At 45.5% G+C, this 15257-nt stretch overlaps 1 protein-coding gene across 1 annotated transcript in view; it reads right to left on the bottom strand.

The window, feature by feature from the left end:
* The window catches only part of ALK (ALK receptor tyrosine kinase), a 713383-nt gene that overhangs the window by 486446 nt on the left and 211680 nt on the right, over positions 1–15257 (bottom strand). The window lies entirely within an intron of this gene.

Genomic DNA, 15257 nt, shown 5'->3' with positions numbered 1-15257 from the left:
CAGGACACCTATTAACTGTAGTTACTAAATAAACAGGCTTATACAAATGTCCTGTGCTGTGCCTTCGAGGGCTAAGATATTAGCTAAGATATCAAGGTAGTACTATTTCTACTATAATGGGGTCCGTCTAGGCAATTCGAGACCCTATACCTCCTAACATGAATAGGATAGTTCAATTTAAGGTATGAATAAGGTAGTTCAATTCAGGTAATCTGGGCTCAGAAGCCGTGCGGCTGCATTCCCAAACTTTCGACAGGTTAACCCCTCATGACCAATCAGCGGATTAGTACTGGACTGACAGTTGGGAGCACCAATAGTACTGCTCAACAAATAAATGTCATAGAATAATGCTATTTGCATGTTGGTGTTTTGAGACTGGCCAATAGGGAGACAGGTTATGCCAACTCCTCAATGGAAGGGGATGGGGGGGGTTATGAACTTGTATATAAGTGGTGCTTAAAAATCGTTGCACGTTATAATGCACTGATGAATATGCAATAAGCACCAAATTGTGAGGTTTAATTGCAGGATACAGTACCTTCCATTTATTTGTTGTTTATAGTTGTTTAATTCATGCATGCATGATAAGTGTAATGTGATGAATTTAGTTTATTGTTAGCATTTAATGCTAACAATAAATTGGATTAATCACAATAAATTTGATTAATTACATTACACTTTAAACGTTATAATAATTCTTTAATTATTTTCATTTAATTATATCTGTAGGCAATGTTCTAGTTCTCTTTAAACACGTGGTAGCCTTAACTCTTCACCACCGAAACAGACAACGTGGAATCATATGTGAGGGAGGCTGAACTTGATGGACGCAAGTCTCTTTTTTGTTACTATGTAACTATGTAACTATGTAACTATGTAACTATGTAACTATGACACTTCGCAGGATCATTAGTGGTGCAGAGGACACTCGGAAATCCACATGACCAGCTCTGTCCCCCCTCCACCAAAGAGCTCCCCGGCCAGAAGCCTCCTCACCTACACTCTGCCAATAAAGTTCCAGCGTAGCTTGACAAGAGCTGACAAATGTTTTTTTCATTGCCACCAGAGGTCTCTTTGGGTAAACTTCACAAAAAGCTGATCAAAATGTTGCTGGAGGATTATTTATGCCATATAGCCGTGGTTGGTGATGAGTGCAACTGGGCAATAATTTCACTAGAAATTATTGAGACAATCCAAAATAGCGAGAACATGCTCCTGTTAGTGTACTGCTAAAAACATAAATATTTTATATGTGTATACTGTGTGTATTTATTTATATATATATATATATACACACATATACATTGTCTTTATTATCTGCATAAAGTTATTACAAGATTCATCTTTCCCCACTTCCAAATATTAACAATACAGAGACTGGTGAGAACGTATCCCATTAGATGGGTCAAAAACCTACCAAGAGTGCTTTCCCATAAAATGGGGAAACACCAACTCCCCATAATGTCTAGAGGCGGATTAAGACTGTCCAAGGCCGTAGGCAGCATATGAGATTCAGGCTCCCTCCGGTAGCACTGTGTCTTAGTGGATATGTTTAACCCCTTAAGGACACATGACATGTCTGACATGTCATGATTCCCTTTTATTCCAGAAGTTTGGTCCTTAAGGGGTTAAATGTGCCCCCCTTTTAGCAGGTAGGGGGAATTATCCCTGATCGCTCTCACCCATTCTGCCAGGCTTAGTTTAGAGAGCTTCTGGCCAGAGAGTAGGCAGGGAGCAGTGGTTTGACTGCTTACATCAAAGGAACACTGGAGAACTCCTATGCAGTGTTTATGGTGCTTGGAGTGTTTGTTTAATTCCTACAAATGTTCATGATCAACGATTTGGAAAGCCAGTTTAATATCTAATAGATATCGTCGGCATGTGAAGTGTCTGAGAGTAAATTAAAGAAATTCAAACTTTCCCAATGAATGGGAGAGGAGCAGATGCTACATAATTACTTTTTAGTTTTCGGTCCCAGGGAAGGTAACCCCCTAAAGTGAGCATATGGATAAACGAAATGTTCATTAACATTATTAAACTGGATAATTAACAGAATTTATGAAAACGAATTATGCAATTTTTTACTTTTTTCAGACTTAACAGGAAAAATATATTTTAATAGATCATGTACATTATCTAGCAATCTACATTAACCCAATAAAGCAAAACGTGTTACCATAAAATACAAAAATCCTGATGTGCATTTTAACAATTTACACAATTTTTTAATTCTTTTTAAATGTGATCATATTGCATTTAGAGCTTTTATATAGAATGATCCTTATACATAAACGCCAATGTGCTTCGAGTCAAAAACCCATCTCCGGAAAATGCTGGGGCTATTTATATATGTGTTGCATTTTGACATTTTCAAATTATCATAATCTGAAAGTCTCGGCTACACAAAGCATGTGTGGCAATTTATGACGCAAAAAGGTTAAGGTTAGGGTCACCTGGCTGAAAGTGATAGGAGCTACAGTTGAGAGCACCCCCTGAAATCTCCTGCTTGTCATGGTCACTGCATCTCCTTATTCTGTTTTACTAGAAGCAGTGGCATAACTGGGGGTGGGGGGGGGGGGGGGGAAGGATGACTATGTCCCCTCTACCTAATGCAGTGCCCCCCTCTCCTTGTCCCCCCCAATTGAAATTGAAGTCGGGAGCACTGAGTCTCCCTTCACAAGCTGCAGCAGCACTGTCACTGGTGGAACCCTTGTCCCACGTGTGACCAGAGGGGGCACTGTACTGGGAGGACTTCCTCCTGGGTCACAGAGAGCAGCACAGGGGAGATACAGGGAGAGGAAGCTCAGCTCTGCACAGGGGCATCCAGGCAGCTGCTGGTAAGTGGAGTCAGCATGTGTGGGGGCAGTGGCGTACACATGACCCATGGGGCCCCGGTGCGAAAATTGATCCGTGGGCCCCCCCCCTCCCCACTCTGCGCAGGCCGGGGCAGCAACACATGGTGGCGGGCACCTGGTCGCAGGGGTTGCGACCGCGGTATGTACGCCACTGCATGCAGATGCACACACACTTAAAGGACCACTACAGACACCCAGATCACATCAGCTCAATGAAGTGGTCTGGGTGTCAGGTCCCTCTAGTTTTAACCCTGCAGCTGAAAGCATAGCAGTTTCAGAGAAACTGTTATGTTTCACTGAGGGTTAATCCAGCCTCTAGTGGCTGTCTCACTGACAGCCGCTAGAGGCGCTTGCGCCATTTTAAGACACTGAACGTCCATAGGAAAGCATTGAGTAATGCTTTCCTATGGGCGGTTTGAATGCGTAAGCGGCTCTTGCCGTGCATGCGCATTCGGAGCTGAGAGGCGGAGGGATCCCCAGCGCCATGGGAGTCCGGCGCTGGAGAAAGGTAAGTGCTGAAGACACACACACACACACACACTCTCACGAACAAATGCATACACACTAGCTAACAGACACACACATTTACTGACAAAGACACACTCAGCGGCAGACATACATACACACTCACTTACAAAACATACACTCTCACTGACAAACACACACTCACTAACACACACACACACAAACACACTCAGTAACAGACACACAGTAACACACTCACTGACACTCACTAGCAGACACACACTCTAACACAAACACCAGCACTCACACTAACACACACACACACACACTAACGCTCACACACACTAACACACACACACGCTCACACACACACTAACACACACACACACACGCACACACACACACTAACACTCACTCACACACACACACACACACACTAACACTCACTCACACACACACTAACACACACACACACTAACACACACACACTAACACACACACACTAACACACACACTAACACACACACACTAACACACACACACTAACACACACACACTAACACACACACACTAACACTAACACTCACACACACACACTAACACTCACACACTAACACACACACACACACACACTAACACTCACACTCACACTAACACACTCACACACACACACACTTACACTTACACATGTTTTTTTTTTAATTTAATCCCCCCAGCCTCCTTACCTTTTGGAGTGCTGAGGGGATTCCCTGGGGTCCAGTGGTGCTGCTGGGCTCCTGGGGGGGCGGTCACCCGGCGGGCTGGCTGGTCCTGCGGGCGCGCGAGGGAGCACTCTCCCCTTAGTGCTTCCTCTTCAGCTCCCTCGCGCGCCGCGTACTGATACCGGCGCCGGAAGATGACATCATCTTCCGGCCCCGGTATCAGTGCGGTGCGCGAGGGAGCTGAAGAGGAAGCACTCAGGGGAGAGTGCTCCCTCGCGCACCAGCCGGCCGCCGGGTGTAAGCAGGGCCAGCCTCAGGGGGCCCGGAGGTGGCCGGCTCCTGGGCCCCCCAGGAGAAGAGGCTGGCCCAGAGCGTACATACCGGGTCGCAGGGGCGGCCGGGCCCCCTGGTGGGCTCGGCCCGGTCGCAGCCGCGACCCCTGCGACCCTGGTATGTACGCCACTGTGTGGGGGGGAGGAAGGGGAGGGTCATGTGTGTGTGGGGTCAGTATGTGTGTGGAGGGGTGTGGGGATCAGTCTGTGTGTGTGTTGGGGTCAGTTTGTGTGTATGGGTCAGTCTCTGTGTGTATGTGTGTGTATGGATCAGTCTGTGTGTGTGTGTGTGGGGGGGGGGGTGTCAGTCTGTGTATGTATGTATGTATGTATGGGCCAGTCTGTGTGGTGGGGCACTCTGTGTGTGTGTGGGGGGGGGGGTCAGTGTGTGTGTGTGTGTATGGGTCTGTCTGTGTATGTGTATGGGTCAGTATATGGGTTTGTATGGGTCAGTCTCTGTAAGTGCTTGAGCTCCAAGAGAGATACCTCTCATCTCGTGACGTCCCCTGTATGCGATGGATAGGCAGCCTTCTCAACCACCACAGATCTGATTGTGCCACCCCCTCCCTGCAAGGTAAGATGAGGGAAAGGGGAATATACTTTTTTTTTTGTAAACAATTATTAAAGTAAAAATTTTAAAGCTCTTCCTTATCCCAGTTTCTACACCCCCTGAACACAGCACACCCTCACAGACAGTAAATCCCCCCACATACAGTACACTCCCAGCAACACAGAGTACACCTTTGCATACACACACAGTGCACCCCTCACACACATCATCTCTTTACCCACATACACACTTCTTTCCCACATACCTTTACCCCCACACACACACATACATACATTCATGCTCCACCCCATATACACACCAAATCTCATATATAAATATATATATACATTTTCCCTACTTAAGGATCACCAGACCCCCTCCTCATTACCGATGTTGGTCTGGCGATTTGCATACCTGGACTTCTGGCCGCAGCAGATCGCCATTTTGCTTTCCTTTCCTCGTGGATACCTTATCTGCTCTTAGAGTGTCTGCCCGTTCCTGTTTTGTATTTTTCAGTCATCCGAGGCCTCCGGGATACTTCCCCTCTCCTCCGGTCTCTACCTCTAACTGTTTTGAAGCTGCAGTAACAGTTAGTTGGTTGACCCTCGCAACCACAGCGTCATCATTTTTTTTCTTCTATATTTCCTCCTTGCTGATTTTATTTAAATTTTTTTAAAAAGTTTTTTTTCCTCTCTTGTTGTTTCTATTCCCCTCCTTGTGGGTGCTGCGGCTGCTGCTGAGCTGATTATGGGGAGTGCCCCTTAATTTCCACCTCTGTGGGATTTGTATTGCCAATATAAACCCACTACTGACTCACAGAGCTTGCTCACTGGAGTTTGCTTGAAAGTAGGCTATTTCAAGTAGTCTCTTTTAAGTAGGAGTTAAAACAACAGGAGTTGAAACCTACAAGGGAGTTTAAACCAAGAGGGTAAATATTGTTTTACTTACTTGTGTTATTTGGGAACTGGGGATGAGTGCTAGCAAGATTACAAGTTTTACTCAGTGTACATCCTGCTGCATTTATGCATGCATGGATAAATCTGTCCAGGGTCCATACCTCTGTGGTGGGTGTGAGTGAGTGGCTTTTCTGGAAGCTCGGATTGGAGATCTGGAGAGGCAAATTGCAACACTGAGGGAGATTGATAATCTTGAGAGTAGTCTGCTTTTAGTGGGTGCAGGTAGTGGAGTGGGAGATGAGACAGTTGGAGAACAGGCACATAGCTGGGTAACAGTCAGGGGCGTATTAGCCTCGAGGCAAACAAGGCATTTGCCTTGGGCAGCATTTTCCAGGGGGCGGCAAAAAAAGCCGCCCCCAAATGCCCAAGGCAAAATGTCTTGTTAGCCTTGCGGCTAACTGACATGCTGGGCTGCTGTGCGCTGGCTGCTGGACGGTCGGGCGGCGCTGGTGGGCGGCTGGCGAGGGAGCACTTCCTCTGAGCTGTCTGCTCAGCTCCCTCGCGCGCCGCAGAGTGAGGCTGGGAGGCGGAGCCGGAATATGACGTCACATTCCGGCTCCCAGCCTCACTCTGAGGCACGCGAGGGAGCTGAGCAGACAGCTCAGAGGAAGTGCTCCCTCGCCAGCCGCCCACCCACCAGGCAGTGCTGCCCGACCGCCCAGCAGCCACTGGACCACCAGGGAGGAAGAGACAGCCCCCCCCCCCAGCATTCCCAAAGGTAAGGAGGCTGGGGGGTGTTTAAATAAATTTAAAAAAATGTGTTAATGTGGGTGGGTGAGTGTGTGTGTGTGTGTGTGTGTGTCTGTCTGTTAGTGTGTGTGTCTGTGTCTGTTAGTATGTGTGTCTGTTAGTGTGTGTGCCTGTTAATGTGTGTGTCTGTTAGTGTGTGTGTCTGTGAGTGTGTGTGCCTGTGAGTGTGTGTGTCTGTTAGTGAGTGTGTGTGTGTATGTTAGTGTGTGTGTCTGTTAGTGTGTGTATTTGCCTGTGAGTGTGTGTGTATGTTAGTGAGTGTGTGTGTCTGCTAGTTTGTGTCTGCTATTGAGTGAGTGTGTGTCTGTTAGTGTGTGTCTGTTAGTGAGTGTGTTTGTCTGTTACTGAGTGTGAGTGTGTCTGTTAGTGTGTGTGTGTTTCTGTTAGCAAGTGTGTGTTTCTGTTAGCTAGTGTATGCGTATCTGTCAGTGAATGTGTGTATTTAGAATACGGGGCAGGGGGAAAGGTTGGGTGGGGGTGGGGTGGGGGGGGGGTGCCTGAGTTTTGTCCTGCCTAGGGCAGCACAAAACCAGGATACACCACTGGTAACAGTGCTGCGAAGAAGCAGAGGGGGAGGGAAGAGGAAAGGTTTAGCTAGTCCTGATCTAGTACAGCCTAACAGATTTGCCCGTTTGAGTGAAGATGTTGGGAGCATCAGTTCAGGAGTAGCTGTACTGCAGGAAGCTGTTCCTTCTAACAGCCATGGGAACAGCCCCTTTAGTACGGGTGGGGTTGAGAGGGTAAGGCAGTCTAGACAGGTTGTGGTGGTAGGGGACTCTATTATTAAGAGAGTAGATAGGGTAATCTGCCACTCTGATCGACTCAACCGGACAGTTTGCTGTCTCCCGGGTGCTCGGGTCCGGCATGTTGCCGACAGAGTGGAGAGATTATTGGGAGGGGCTGGGGATGACCCAGCTGTCATGGTCCATATTGGTACCAATGACAAAGTCAAAGGAAAATGGAAGGTCCTAAAGAGTGAGTTCAGGGATCTAGGAAGTAAGCTAAAGAAAAGGACCTCCAAGGTAATATTTTCTGAAATATTACCTGTGCCGCGTGCTACAGCAGAAAGGCAGCGGGAGATTAGAGAGGTCAATGCGTGGCTGAAGTCTTGGTGCAGGAAAGACGGATTTGGGTTTTTAGAGCACTGGGACAATTTTGCGCTTGGGTACAACCTGTATAGTCGTGATGGATTGCACCTAAACGGAAGAGGGTCTGCTGTGCTAAGGGATAAGATGGCTAGAAGGTTGGAGGAGATTTTGAACTAGTAGTAGGGGGGAGGGTCAAAGCAATCTAGAAAATGGAGATAGGATAGAAAGGAGATGGGCTTTAGCTCAGAACAAAGGGGGTGGAGATGGGGGGAGGGGGAAGCTCAGAACAGAGGAGGTATGTAATATTGATAATTCACAAAAAAAGTACAAATGACTCATGGTAATATTAAATATATGCTTACTAATGCAAGAAGCCTATATAACAAAATGGGGGAACTAGAGGCAATAGCATACACTAAACAATACGATATAATAGGCATAACAGAAACATGGTGGGATGAGACACATGACTGGGCAGTTAACTTAAATGGGTACACGTTATTTAGGAAGGATAGGAAAAACAAGAAGGGTGGTGGGGTATGTTTGTATGTCAACCATGAGTTAAAGTCAAATCTTAGGCATGTGTAGTGTGACGAGGAAAATATGGAAGCTTTATGGGTAGATATCTGCTTGGGGCAAACAAAGGGAAATACGTTATTGGTTGGGATATGTTATAAACCACCAAATGAAAATATGAATGAGGAAGAACTGCTGTTAGAGCAAATTGGTAAAGCTGCAAATCAGGGTAACACGTTAATTATTGGAGATTTTAATTACCCGGACATAAATTGGGATAGAGGGACTAGTACTTCAGCTAGGGGAATCCGGTTTTTGAATGTGTTAAATGACACCTTTATGTCACAACTGGTACAAGGACCAACTAGAAAGGATGCTATTCTGGATCTCGTTATAACAAACAATGTTAATCTTTTAACCAACATTGGGAAAAAGTGATCACAATATGGTAACTTTTGAAATAAACTCAAAAAAGCAAAAGCACGTGGGGTATATTAAAACGTATAATTTAAAAAAAGCCAATTTTAATAAGATTAGGGCAGCTCTACAACATATCGACTGGCATAAACTCCTTAGTGATAAAAACACTGAGGAAAAATGGAAACTATTCAAACAAATATTAGAAAGGTACATTTCACAGTATGTACCATTGGGTAATAAATATAAAAGAAACAAATTAAAACAAATGTGGCTTAGTAGAGAAGTAAAACAAGAGATTAAAAATAAGAAAAGGGCTTTTAAAGCATTTAAATCGGACAAATCAGAGGCATCCTATATAAGATATAAGGAAGCCAATAATACTTGCAAAAAGGCAATTAAAGTGGCTAAACTAGAAAATGAGAAATTGATAGCCAAAGAATGCAAAACCAACCCCAAAAAATTTTTCAAGTACATTAATTCTAAAAAAAACAAAAAATGAAAGTGTAGGTACACTGAAAACAGAGATGGGTCTGTTAGTCAATGAAGACCAGGAAAAGGCAGAAATTTTAAATAACTATTTTTCTTCAGTATATATTAATGAGGATCCTATGGCAAGAGATATGCAAATGATTGCTGCAACAAACTTGCAGATAACTTGTGATTGGATAACTCGAGACAAGGTGCTACAGCTATTAAAGAAAATGAATGTAAATAAAGCTCCGGGGCCTGACGGTATCCACCCACGAGTACTTAAGGAGCTAAGTGGGGAAACAAGTGAACCTCTGTATTTAATTTTTCCAGATTCTTTTGTTTCAGGTATTGTACCCGAGGATTGGAGGAAGGCAGATGTTGTTCCTATATTTAAAAAGGGTTCAAAATCCTTGCCTGGAAATTATAGACCTGTGAGCTTAACTTCTGTGACTGGGAAATTATTTGAACGGCTATTAAGGGATAATATTCAGGAATTCATTGGGAAGAACTGAGTTATTAGCAATAATCAGCATGGTTTTATGAAACATAGGTCATGTCAAACTAACCTAATTGCATTCTACGAAGAAGTAAGTAGAAATATAGATCAGGGTGTTGCAGTGGATGTGATCTACTTGGATTTTGCCAAGGCATTTGATACGGTTCCTCACAATAGGTTAGTCTTCAAACTAAAAGAAATTGGTCTAGATGAATATTCTTGTTCTTGGGTAGAACATTGGCTTAAGGATAGAGTACAACGAGTTGTCATAAATGATAACTTTTCAAGCTGGACAAAAGTGGTAAGTGGTGTCCCTCAGGGTTCTGTTTTGGGACCGCTTCTATTTAACATATTTATAAATGATTTTGAAATGGGCATTAAAAGCCATGTATCAGTGTTTGCAGATGACACAAAACTTTGTAAAGTAATAAAATGTGAGCAGGATATTGCCTTGCTGCAGATGGATTTGGATAGATTGGGGGACTAGGCACTAAAATGGCAGATTAAATTTAACGTAGAAAAATGCAAAGTTATGCACTTCGGGGTTAAGAATGCACAAGCAATTTACACCCTAAATGGTAGTGAACTAGGGATAACCACACACGAGAAGGATTTGGGAATTGTTATAGACAACAAATTAGGTAGCAATATGCAATGTCAATCTGCCGTTGCTAAGGCCAGTAAGGTTTTGTCATGTATAAATAGGGGCATAAATTCTCGAGATGAAAATATAATTTTGCCTCTTTAAAAATCGCTGGTAAGACCACACCTTGAATATGCTGTGCAATTTTGGGCAACTGTTCTAAAGAAAGATATCATGGCACTAGAAAAAGTGCAGAGACGAGCTACAAAATTGATAAAAGGAATAGAGCATTTTAGTTATGAAGAAAGGTTAAAAAATGTAATTCTCTTCAGTTTGGAAAAACGGCGCCTGAGAGGGGATATGAAAACATTATACAAATATATTCGGAGCCAATACAAACCATTATTTGGAAATCTATTCATAAACAGGGCTATACATAGGACACGAGGTCACACATTTAGGCTTGAAGAAAGGAGATTTCATCTAAGGCAAAGAAAAGGTTTTTTTACAGTAGGAGCAATAAGGATATGGAATTCATTGCCGGAAGAGGTGGTTTTGTCAGAGTCTATACAGATGTTTAAACTGCAATTGTATAAATACTTGCAAAAACATAACATACAGGGATATAATTTCTAATTAGTGGGGCAATAGCTACTTGATCCAAGGAGACATCTGACTGCTATTTTGGGGTCAAGAAGGAATTTTTTCCTAGTTTGTTGCAAAATTGGAAGCGCTTCAGACTGGGCTTTTTGCCTTCTTTTGGATCAACAGCAAAAGCATATGTGAGGAAGGCTGAACTTGATGGACGCAAGTCTCTTTTCAGCTATGTAACTATGCAACTATGTAACTATAATGGGCCAACTCTATTATACTTACCTCTCATACTTACCTCTATTTCGTATGCCTTTTGCGTAGTCTTTTGTTAACTTCCATACAAATGTACGGTTCTGTAGTTTGTTTAATTATTTTACTGTTTGTCAGTTCGTATGCATTGGCTTTCATGAGGTTGCGTTCGGACTTTAGTTCGTACGCACAAACGTTACTTTTGATTTGTACAACATGTCTGTTATAGCATTCGGTTGTTATGCAGCTCTTTTTAATTACAGCCAAATGCCGTATTATACAAATAGGTATTCCCTGGGTCCATGCGGGCCTTCGCATAATTTCAGTTTCAATTGTCCAACTCATTTTAGGGGGGTCCTTTTTATTTACGGATTTCTATGCCCTGAACACAAATATATATATAATAACTACAGCTCCTTGATACACACACAATGCAACCCCAATACACATACACTCACAATACAGCCCCTAGATGCACACTTTACAGGCCCTTTCAGCACACACACACACACACATATTTTCTCAGACGCTCACAAATTGCTATTTTTTAAAAAATTTAAATCCACCCAGCCTCCCTACCTTTGGGAGAGCTGCGTGGATCTTTCCCTGACGTCCAGTGTGTCTCCTCTCAGTTTCTCTCTGCTCCTCTGCGCGCTCTCTGTAGAGATGCCGGGGCCGGAGTGACATCATGTCACTAAACACCGCGCAAGGGAGCAGAAAAAAACCGCAGGAAGGTTACTGACTCTTCATGCGCCGCCTCCATGCTCCCCGCAGCGGCCGGCTTTAATGTTTTCTGCAAAGGGCAGACAAATGCCAGGTGCCATGGCGAAATTTCTAGTCACAATGGTGACCTGGCGCCATGGGAGTCCGGCGCTGGAGAAAGGTAAGTGCTGAAGACACACACACACACACACTCTCACGAACAAATGCATACACACTAGCTAACAGACACACACATTTACTGACAAAGACACACTCAGCGGCAGACATACATACACACTCACTTACAAAACATACACTCTCACTGACAAACACACACTCACTAACACACACACACACAAACACACTCAGTAACAGACACACAGTAACACACTCACTGACACTCACTAGCAGACACACACTCTAACACAAACACCAGCACTCACACTAACACACACACACACACACTAACGCTCACACACACTAACACACACACACGCTCACACACACACTAACACACACACACACACACGCACACACACACACTAACACTCACTCACACACACACACACACTAACACTCACTCACACACACACTAACACACACACACACTAACACACACACACTAACACACACACACTAACACACACACTAACACACACACACTAACACACACACACTAACACACACACACTAACACTAACACTCACACACACACACTAACACTCACACACTAAGACACACACACACACACACTAACACTCACACTCACACTAACACACTCACACACACACACACTTACACTTACACATGTTTTTTTTTTAATTTAATCCCCCCAGCCTCCTTACCTTTTGGAGTGCTGAGGGGATTCCCTGGGGTCCAGTGGTGCTGCTGGGCTCCTGGGGGGGCGGTCACCGGCGGGCTGGCTGGTCCTGCGGGCGCGCGAGGGAGCACTCTCCCCTTAGTGCTTCCTCTTCAGCTCCCTCGCGCGCCGCGTACTGATACCGGCGCCGGAAGATGACATCATCTTCCGGCTCCGGTATCAGTGCGGTGCGCGAGGGAGCTGAAGAGGAAGCACTCAGGGGAGAGTGCTCCCTCGCGCACCAGCCGGCCGCCGGGTGTAAGCAGGGCCAGCCTCAGGGGGCCCGGAGGTGGCCGGCTCCTGGGCCCCCCAGGAGAAGAGGCTGGCCCAGAGCGTACATACCGGGTCGCAGGGGCGACCCCTGCGACCCTGGTATGTACGCCACTGTGTGGGGGGGAGGAAGGGGAGGGTCATGTGTGTGTGGGGTCAGTATGTGTGTGGAGGGGTGTGGGGATCAGTCTGTGTGTGTGTTGGGGTCAGTTTGTGTGTATGGGTCAGTCTCTGTGTGTATGTGTGTGTATGGATCAGTCTGTGTGTGTGTGTGGGGGGGGGGGTGTCAGTCTGTGTATGTATGTATGTATGTATGGGCCAGTCTGTGTGGTGGGGCACTCTGTGTGTGTGTGGGGGGGGGGTCAGTGTGTGTGTGTGTGTATGGGTCTGTCTGTGTATGTGTATGGGTCAGTATATGGGTTTGTATGGGTCAGTCTCTGTAAGTGCTTGAGCTCCAAGAGAGATACCTCTCATCTCGTGACGTCCCCTGTATGCGATGGATAGGCAGCCTTCTCAACCACCACAGATCTGATTATGCCACCCCCTCCCTGCAAGGTAAGATGAGGGAAAGGGGAATATACTTTTTTTTTTTGTAAACAATTATTAAAGTAAAAATTTTAAAGCTCTTCCTTATCCCAGTTTCTACACCCCCTGAACACAGCACACCCTCACAGACAGTAAATCCCCCCACATACAGTACACTCCCAGCAACACAGAGTACACCTTTGCATACACACACAGTGCACCCCTCACACACATCATCTCTTTACCCACATACACACTTCTTTCCCACATACCTTTACCCCCACACACACACATACATACATTCATGCTCCACCCCATATACACACCAAATCTCATATATAAATATATATATACATTTTCCCTACTTAAGGATCACCAGACCCCCTCCTCATTACCGATGTTGGTCTGGCGATTTGCATACCTGGACTTCTGGCCGCAGCAGATCGCCATTTTGCTTTCCTTTCCTCGTGGATACCTTATCTGCTCTTAGAGTGTCTGCCCGTTCCTGTTTTGTATTTTTCAGTCATCCGAGGCCTCCGGGATACTTCCCCTCTCCTCCGGTCTCTACCTCTAACTGTTTTGAAGCTGCAGTAACAGTTAGTTGGTTGACCCTCGCAACCACAGCGTCATCATTTTTTTTCTTCTATATTTCCTCCTTGCTGATTTTATTTAAATTTTTTTAAAAAGTTTTTTTTCCTCTCTTGTTGTTTCTATTCCCCTCCTTGTGGGTGCTGCGGCTGCTGATGAGCTGATTATGGGGAGTGCCCCTTAATTTCCACCTCTGTGGGATTTGTATTGCCAATATAAACCCACTACTGACTCACAGAGCTTGCTCACTGGAGTTTGCTTGAAAGTAGGCTATTTCAAGTAGTCTCTTTTAAGTAGGAGTTAAAACAACAGGAGTTGAAACCTACAAGGGAGTTTAAACCAAGAGGGTAAATATTGTTTTACTTACTTGTGTTATTTGGGAACTGGGGATGAGTGCTAGCAAGATTACAAGTTTTACTCAGTGTACATCCTGCTGCATTTATGCATGCATGGATAAATCTGTCCAGGGTCCATACCTCTGTGGTGGGTGTGAGTGAGTGGCTTTTCTGGAAGCTCGGATTGGAGATCTGGAGAGGCAAATTGCAACACTGAGGGAGATTGATAATCTTGAGAGTAGTCTGCTTTTAGTGGGTGCAGGTAGTGGAGTGGGAGATGAGACAGTTGGAGAACAGGCACATAGCTGGGTAACAGTCAGGGGCGTATTAGCCTCGAGGCAAACAAGGCATTTGCCTTGGGCAGCATTTTCCAGGGGGCGGCAAAAAAAGCCGCCCCCAAATGCCCAAGGCAAAATGTCTTGTTAGCCTTGCGGCTAACTGACATGCTGGGCTGCTGTGCGCTGGCTGCTGGACGGTCGGGCGGCGCTGGTGGGCGGCTGGCGAGGGAGCACTTCCTCTGAGCTGTCTGCTCAGCTCCCTCGCGCGCCGCAGAGTGAGGCTGGGAGGCGGAGCCGGAATATGACGTCACATTCCGGCTCCCAGCCTCACTCTGAGGCACGCGAGGGAGCTGAGCAGACAGCTCAGAGGAAGTGCTCCCTCGCCAGCCGCCCACCCGCCAGGCAGTGCTGCCCGACCGCCCAGCAGCCACTGGACCACCAGGGAGGAAGAGACAGCCCCCCCCCAGCATTCCCAAAGGTAAGGAGGCTGGGGGGTGTTTAAATAAATTTAAAAAAATGTGTTAATGTGGGTGGGTGAGTGTGTGTGTGTGTGTGTGTGTCTGTCTGTTAGTGTGTGTGTCTGTGTCTGTTAGTATGTGTGTCTGTTAGTGTGTGTGCCTGTTAATGTGTGTGTCTGTTAGTGTGTGTGTCTGTGAGTGTGTGTGCCTGTGAGT

Source organism: Pelobates fuscus, chromosome 2, assembly GCF_036172605.1.
Source record: "Pelobates fuscus isolate aPelFus1 chromosome 2, aPelFus1.pri, whole genome shotgun sequence".
NCBI classification, from domain to species: Eukaryota; Metazoa; Chordata; class Amphibia; order Anura; family Pelobatidae; genus Pelobates; species Pelobates fuscus.
This window is presented reverse-complemented; position numbering and strand designations above follow the sequence as displayed.